At 36.0% G+C, this 8,093-nt stretch overlaps 1 long non-coding RNA gene across 1 annotated transcript; it reads left to right on the forward strand.

The window, feature by feature from the left end:
* Positions 1-4,986: 4,986 nt before the first annotated feature.
* On the forward strand, positions 4,987-6,000 carry LOC107683672 (uncharacterized). Its single transcript, XR_001633751.1, has 3 exons — positions 4,987-5,061; positions 5,742-5,853; positions 5,954-6,000. It is a non-coding gene; the product is annotated as an uncharacterized LOC107683672 (long non-coding RNA).
* Positions 6,001-8,093: the final 2,093 nt, after the last annotated feature.

Consider the following 8,093-nt stretch of genomic DNA (forward strand, 5'->3'; position numbering starts at 1 on the left):
GCCAGTGAACGTTATGAAATGTTTTCGATGGAAAACGTTGTTGTTGCTATTGTCTGTTGTGATGTTTATTTAATTCAAGTCAGTGATGCTGAAAAGGAAGAGAGTGAAATTGTCAGTTATGAGAACTGCACTGAAGTGAAACTAACAGTACTAACATTAGTCTTTGTATCAGCACAAGCAGTTTAGATGAAACAAACAGTCTAGTCAAGTCACCTCTATTTGTATAAAACTTTATACAATACAGATTGTGCCAAAGCAGCTTTACAGAGGCAAACAGGAAAATAGTTAGTCAATAACGCAAGAGGACAATAACAAACAGTCATTTTTCAAGTTAAAGTCAGTTCATTGATGATTCAGTGATGTCATCATCCAGTTCAGCTCTCTTCCAATAGTGTCTGTGCAGTCAGTCAAGCGTCCCCAACTAAGCAAGCCAAAGGCGACAGTGGCAAGGAACCAAAACTCCATCAGTGACAGAAATGGAGAAAAAAAACCTTGGGAGAAACCAGGCTCAGTCGGGCGGGCCAGTTCTCTTCTGGCCAAACGAAACCAGCATGGCGTGGATAAATTCCAGGCTGCAACAGAGGTCAGATTGAGCAGAGGACTCATCTGGTTCCCATGGTCTTGTCCTGATGGTCGTCTAGGATCGCAGGGGATCTGTCTCTAGGGCTCATCTAGCTGACATGGTCTCTGCTGACATTCAGGGCTGTAGAGGTCGTCTCTAGGTGCTGATCCACCATCAGGTCTGGATACAGACTGGATTTGGATGGCTACAGTGACCTCGGAATAAGAATGAAAGAGACTAATATTAGCGTAGATGCCATTCTTACGATGTAGTGAATACATTGCGTGTTATGGGAAGTGTTCCCGGTTCCGGTTGACCTAGTTAATGCAGCCTAACAATCCTTTAAAGCAGTGGTTCTCAAACCTGTCCTGGAGTACCCCCAGCCCTGCACATTTTGTATGTCTCCCTCAGCTATCACGCCTGATTCAACTCATCAGCTCATTAGTGGAGACTGCAAGACCTGAAGTGGGTGTGTCAGATATGGAGACATACAAAATGTGCAGTGCTGGGGGTACTTCATGGAGAGGTTTGAGAACCACTGCTTTAAAGGATTTGAATATTAGAAATGTGATAGTGTCTTATGTGTTTGCCAGGTTAAAGAGATGGGTCTTTAATCTTGATTTAAACTGACAGAGTGTTTCTGCCTCCCGAACAACGCTAGATTGTTTCAGAGTTTGGGTGCTAAATAGGAAAAGGATCTGCCGCCCGCAGTTAATTTTTATATTATAATATATAATATTTCCTTTAAGAAACATCACAATTTTTACTTCTGTCATTGTATGTTATGAAATGTTTTGGATGGGAAACATTTTTTTGTTGCTGCCGTTGCCTGTTGTGAAGTTTAATTAATTCAAGTCAGTGATACTGAAGAGTAAGAGAGTAAAATTGTGTAATTATGTCACACTGTGATTATATCAGTTACGAGAGCTGTGCTGAAGTGAAACTAAAAGTACAAATATCAGTTTATGTAACAGCACAAGCAGTTTAGATAACAGTCAAGCTATTTCTTAGTATAGGACATCTTATCATAACCACCGAAAAGAGCTGGCATCAAGTTTCTCAATATGTTTACTTATCTATATTTTACTGCCCTCCTCATCCTCAGTAACATTCCATGCATTTCTGGCATTATTTACAAATAAATGAATAAATAAAAAGCACTATAGCACAGTAAACTCTATTAAGATATCAGTTTGTTTTTTTAGTTGTTTTTTTTTCTTTTGCTTATTCATTTGCTTATTGTATTTTCTTTTTCTTTTCTTTTTTAGGAACAGATTTTTTACAGTTGCAATTTAAAATAAGGCATTATGTTTTATTTCTGTGTTAAATCAGAAATCTTTTTTTTAGTCATATGCATAACTGCTATGATGTGTTTTATTAAGATGTTAGATGTGTAAAACTCATTATGATTCAAGCTGAATTAAATGCTGGTTGTTTAGGCTTTTTATTTACTCTGATGTAACATATGTATGTGTACAATATTAAGCATTGGGTTATGTTTGTACACAATGCTGGGAAAAGTCTTATTTTTTAAGGTTCCTCAAGAACATGTGAAAACCCCTTCTTTCTCTTTTCTTTCAATCAAACTTCTGAATATGATTATTTTTCTCATGGAAACTGCTTTCAAAATGTTTTTATATTTACCACGTCTCTCTCAGTTCTGTGAACAATCAAAAATCAGCAAGATAATCGGGCTCATCTAGCTCTAAACAATGTGGCTTCATCAGACTGTGCTAGTTTGATTTCTTACCGAGATGACTAAACAGTAGCCAGCCAGTTTTCAAACTTGATTCCTATGTAACTGGGTAGTAGATGTTTAAGGAATGCTATAGTCTGTCCTTCAGTGTTCGAGAGGGAGCTCAGGCCAAAACAACAAACATAATAGGGGTAGACTGAGTACAGTAGAGACACTTTCTGCCTTTGTCATCACTACACAAAAACTAGATGCTGAAATGAAGTGATTTTTCACATGCTATTTATTTTGCTTGTGTACTAAAATATCATAAATTGATAATAGCTATAAGTAGTTTATATTTTCCACAATTAGCTCATAAACATAAGGTGCATTTTTGTCTCAGCTGTGCCCATATGGTGTACAGTTGAAACAGTACCATGGTACAGGTGAGACACCCATTCTTAATGCTCTAAAGCTGGCTAACCATGTATTGCAACTCTGATAAATGACAAAATTACAGTTTTAAAAATTACAGTTTAAAAATAAATGTATTTATTTGCTTTATTTAATTCAGATTCAGTTAAACAAAATAGGAACAAATATTTAACACTAGAAAAGATATGGCAAACAGTACAAACATAACAGTAAAAATAACAATACACACCTGTATATTCTATAATCCTACCCCTAAACCTACGCATCACTCGAAACTTTCTGCATTTACATTTTCAATCATTCTGCATGATTTATAAGCTTGTTTTATCATGGGGACCTAAAAATATTCACATAAGGTTAGAATTTACTGGTATTACTATACTTGTGGGGACATTTGGTCCCCATAACGTTGGTAATGCCAGTACACAAACACACACAGCCTCAGAATATGAATTTTATTTTCTATTATTGAACTGTTACTGAATACATAGCGACCTAAAAGGTGTATCAACTGTATCCACTTTACCACCTTGTATATTTCTTAAAATGCTATGTAATCCCTTTAACATTCATGTTAGAAAATATGTCCATTAATAATAGACAGTTGAAATATCACAAATATTTGCGTAGCATATGTGTAAATGCGACTTTTATCCTATTATCATAACACTGTACAACTAAACAGCATGTGAAGCAATAGGACACTAATCCGGGTACAGTTGATACACTGTTTCAACCGTACCCCACTGACATACTCGCACATTTCTCCAGACTATGAAAAGAACTTGCATGTCTACTTTTAGAGCACAGAGTAACATTTGCAATGATGTATGTTAAGTTTAACAATCATAAAAGAATAATAAGCTACTTATTGTGGAAGGGACATGGTGAAATTAAAATCTCATCTTGGAAAAAAAAAAAACTTTTGCCAATATCTTCGGAGTGGAAAGACGCACACATTTCAAATTTCCCACAATCAAAGAGAACACTAATACACATGTGTGGAGCAAAAATCACGGCTCGGGGTTCTTGCATGCGCAAGTTATTTAAGGTGTTTCAACTGTACACATGTATCAAATGTTCTCAGTCTACCCTTCATCTACCTGATAAACAGAAACTAACTAACCTACCAAAAGAAAAGGAAACAAAAATACATCAAAATACCCTAACTCCCTTACTAGCATAAACAGGAGAAAACAAGTCCAGAAAGAAAATGGCATCCCCTCTCTACTCAACCCCGTCCCAAATTAACAGTGCAAACTTAAGTTAAAGATCCAATAACAAAACAAAATACAAACAAATATTAACTTTCAAATAACAGGATTTCTGGTTGTAAAGATGGAAGTTAGAACAGCGGGTGGATTAACCCAATATCACTAAGGGAATCTGATCAGCAAAATATGAAGTGATGTTACGTTCAACACCGAAGCTTTAAAGTTTGTATAAAAAAAAACAACACATTTCACATTGAAGTATCGGAGCTTGATTCGTTTTGAGAAAAGCACGTGATCTATGACGTCCGAAGTTCATTCGCCTGAAAACCATGTGACTGCTTCAGTATCTGGTTCAAACTAAGCGAACCTCAGCGCAGTTACCTTTACATTATAATGTGTTAGCATCGTTTTTTTGTTTGTTTGTTTTTTAATCGTAATTTCTATATTGAGCTCAAAAATTAACTTTGGCCATGAAATATCAGTCTAAGGACTGAGGTAGAGTTAAAATAAACAGATCATAGATTTAATGTATGAATTTATGTTTTATTTATTTTAGTGCGAGTACACCGACACGAATGACTTTGACAATAAACATTATTTATATAAAATATAATAAAACAAAACAAAAAATCAGTTGTAGAACCAGATGTGAAACCACTGGCTGTAATGGAACATAACACTTTGGAAGGTGTTATTTATTTTTATGACCACTAGATGGCCACAGCATAAACCGTTTAAAAAAAGCTTCGAGTAATGAACCTTTTTCCGATACAATTGTGATGAAAGCTTCACAGGTTCAGAACGCTTCACTTCGCCATCACTAAAAATATGGTTCATAAACAAGGAAATATGGTTCATAAACAAGAAACCCTTGAAAAGCAAGGGGAGAGAAAACTCACAACAGAGCCTCCACACACACAACCACACGTTCTGTGGTGGAAATGCTGCTTAAATCTCCACTGCTCCCTCTCATCCTCCTATCAGTGTTAACGGCCAATCATTGGTGACAGGTGGCGGCCATTACGAGAGAGAGAGAGAGAGAGATAGAGAGAACAACAACAACAACAACAACAACAACAAAAAAAACAAATACTTCCTGGGACGTAACAGATGGTCACATTGGTCTCCAATAAGCTCATGGACAGTCCATGTTCTTGAACTCACTAGTTTGTCTGGTCAGTAGCTTGTTATTGTCTCAGACTGGGCAGGAATGTAGCTTTACCAGTTCTGCTTCTGTGAACTGACCTCATGCATCTTATGCAATCCAGCTGAGACACTTGTCTTTAAATGTTTAGCTATGAGAAGGAGGATATAGTTTTGTGAGTATGAAGATGAAAAGGTTTGGGGTAAACATTCTTCTGCTGATAAATTAACCTCAAGGAAGAGACATGATTATACTGCAGCCTAATCATGAAGTTTTGTCATAATGCTCTAGCTTCTACTCATTTTGTAGTCTTCTATACATCAAAATAGAGAGAAATAAAGTGTTTGTACAACAAGGTGAACACAATTAACAATGTAATATCAAGGACTGTTGATTAGGTAAAGTAGTATCAAATATCTCCAATGCCTTTACTATTTGGATTGTTTTAACAAGATTTCTTACAGTTCCAGACATTTATTTAGTTGGATACTGCTCACTGAGATATGAAGGATGTAGAAATGTATTCTGTTCTTCAGAACCACTGATTAAAAGTTCTACCAGAAAGACTTGGGAGGCAAGATGACATAATATTTATTTAACAACAGACCAGCAAATGAAAGCAAAATATAAATGTGATAAAGTTGTTTGGCATAGGCCCCGTCCGTAGCTTGCATCCAGAGGGTTGCTAACTCTTGCACTTCCTGCCTAAAGATGAAGGCAGGGGCGCAGCCGTCCCCCAGGGAAGTATGGACAGGGACCATCCTGGTGGTGGAGGGGAGGATGGGGTGAATGTTGGCATCATCATCTGAGAACTCAAACATGTGTAAGTACTGATCTTATATCCAAATGTTAGATGATGATTGGTTTGATCTAAGCGTAATGGGTGACGTAACATTTTCCGCTTTCATTTCAAATACATTTAGATCTGGTGATTGAGGAGACGATAGAAGGAACTGGACTTCATCCTAGCATTCATAAAACTACTGTTGAAATTGTTTAGCAATATAACATTAGGAGAAAATGGCTTATTGTGCTTTTGAAGTATTTTCCAAATAGCACCCTAATCAACTTTCCCCTTGAATTTCCTCTTGAAGTTTTTATAGAATTTCATAGTAATAATGACTATGGTCACTTAATCACTAAAACGGCTAAATCGTTCGCTTTTTTTCCTAATTTCTAATCTTTTATAACTTAATATCATCAGGTATTTTTATAAATCTGAAAAATTAACAACACGTAGACTAACAAATTCTCAGAAAGATGCTCAGTAACTCATTCAGTAAAATTAAATATCAATGGAGCTCACAAAAGTGCAGCTATATCAGAAGCAATGTGACAGCAGTCAGAATTATTCAGTACTCCGTATTCAATTATTCTCCGTAAGAAAACGTCTCAGGTTACGCATGTAACCATAGTTCCCTGATATTAATGTCAAGCCCCTTAACTCACTTTACAGGTGGTCTCTGCTCTCCGATTGTAGTTACAATGACATTTAAACACATTATGCACTCATAAACAATTGCTTATCAAGTTGTGTGCTGGCAGTGGTTTTGGTAAGGCTATAGTCTCAGAACAGTCAGCCTTCCCGGTCGTGTATCGCTATGTTTAAAATTCTCATGCTTAAAGTTGTGATGAGATCTTATCGGAAGATAAAACCCTCAGGCGTAATGTACATTAAAAGAGGAAACATACTGAGGAACAAAACTGTCATAGAGACTTTATGGTTGGGCTTTTTTGATTTGGTGCAGATATCTGCCACTATTTTCACTAAGTCAGGGCTCTTCAATTAGCTTCATTTGAGGGCCGGATTATCGAACTGAAAATTTGAAGAGGGTGGGGGGCCATCCCGATCTCTTTCAGGGGAGCCTATGAAATTAGAAATTAAATTCAAATGCATATTCAGCAGTAAAATGAACTAATATCTCCAACAGTAACATCTATAAAAGGTTAACAATAGTGCTGTCAATCGATTTAAAAAAATTAACTAATTAATCACACATTTGTCTGTAATTAATCATGATTAATCACATATTAATATATTTATATTGTAATAATTTCATATTGAACCTCCAAATTAATGTAGAAACAACATAAAGATGGTATATTTTAAATGTGTTTAATGGCATCTTTTTACTAAGTCGCCTGTTATTAATGAAGACCAGTATCACTGACAGGCCTACCAATAATGCTACTGATGTCTCTATTAACTTTTAATTTAAATGAACTTAAAACAATCTTCACATAAACTATAAACTGTAAATGCATAAACTATAGATCAATTTTTATTCAAGCTACAAAAGTTAATAAGCGAGCCACTCTTTGGCCCTATGCAACCGCTTATATCGCTTATTAGGTAGTGCCAGCACTGTGTAGGCTACAGCAAACATACAGCAAATACAGAGACTTTCAAACTATACTCCATATATGATAATCGTCCTCATCCAGTGTCTGCACGATTTCTCGCCAGAAGTTATAACCGATAACACTGTCTTTATACTCGTTTAAACTAGAGTTGTGGATATTTCATAAGCCCCTCACACAAGCGCTTGTCAATGTTGACGTCTGTTGATGTTGCGGTCTCCAGTAGATTGTAGTGCAAAAACAATTCAAGGCATATGTGCGACCAGCACGTACTCTTCCCTCGGGCTGGATGAAGATGATTGAATAGCCGCCAATTGAATAGCCCTGCAAAACAGCATGTAACTACTATTATTTAAAAAAAAAAAACTCATATTTTTGCATAGTGTAAATAGAATCTATCGCTATTTTCATTTAGTGTAAATAGAATCCATTGCTATTTGCACTTAGTGTAAATAGCATCTATCACTAAGAAAATATGCTATTTTCACTTAGTGTAAATAGCATCTAATTGCTATTTACACTTAGCCACTACCATTTTTTTTTTTTACAGCTGATTAACAATAAAACACTGACAGCCAATCAGACTTCATTCAAATTTAAAGGTCTTGTGCGTTTAAAAATAGCTAGATTCAATGTTTAGATATGCTCGAAACGTGAAGGCTCGTGACGATACATTGATGTGTAAAGACACGAAACGATCGG

This window comes from Sinocyclocheilus anshuiensis, unplaced genomic scaffold (assembly GCF_001515605.1).
Source record: "Sinocyclocheilus anshuiensis isolate Anshui unplaced genomic scaffold, SAMN03320099.WGS_v1.1 scaffold2691, whole genome shotgun sequence".
NCBI classification, from domain to species: domain Eukaryota; kingdom Metazoa; phylum Chordata; class Actinopteri; order Cypriniformes; family Cyprinidae; genus Sinocyclocheilus; species Sinocyclocheilus anshuiensis.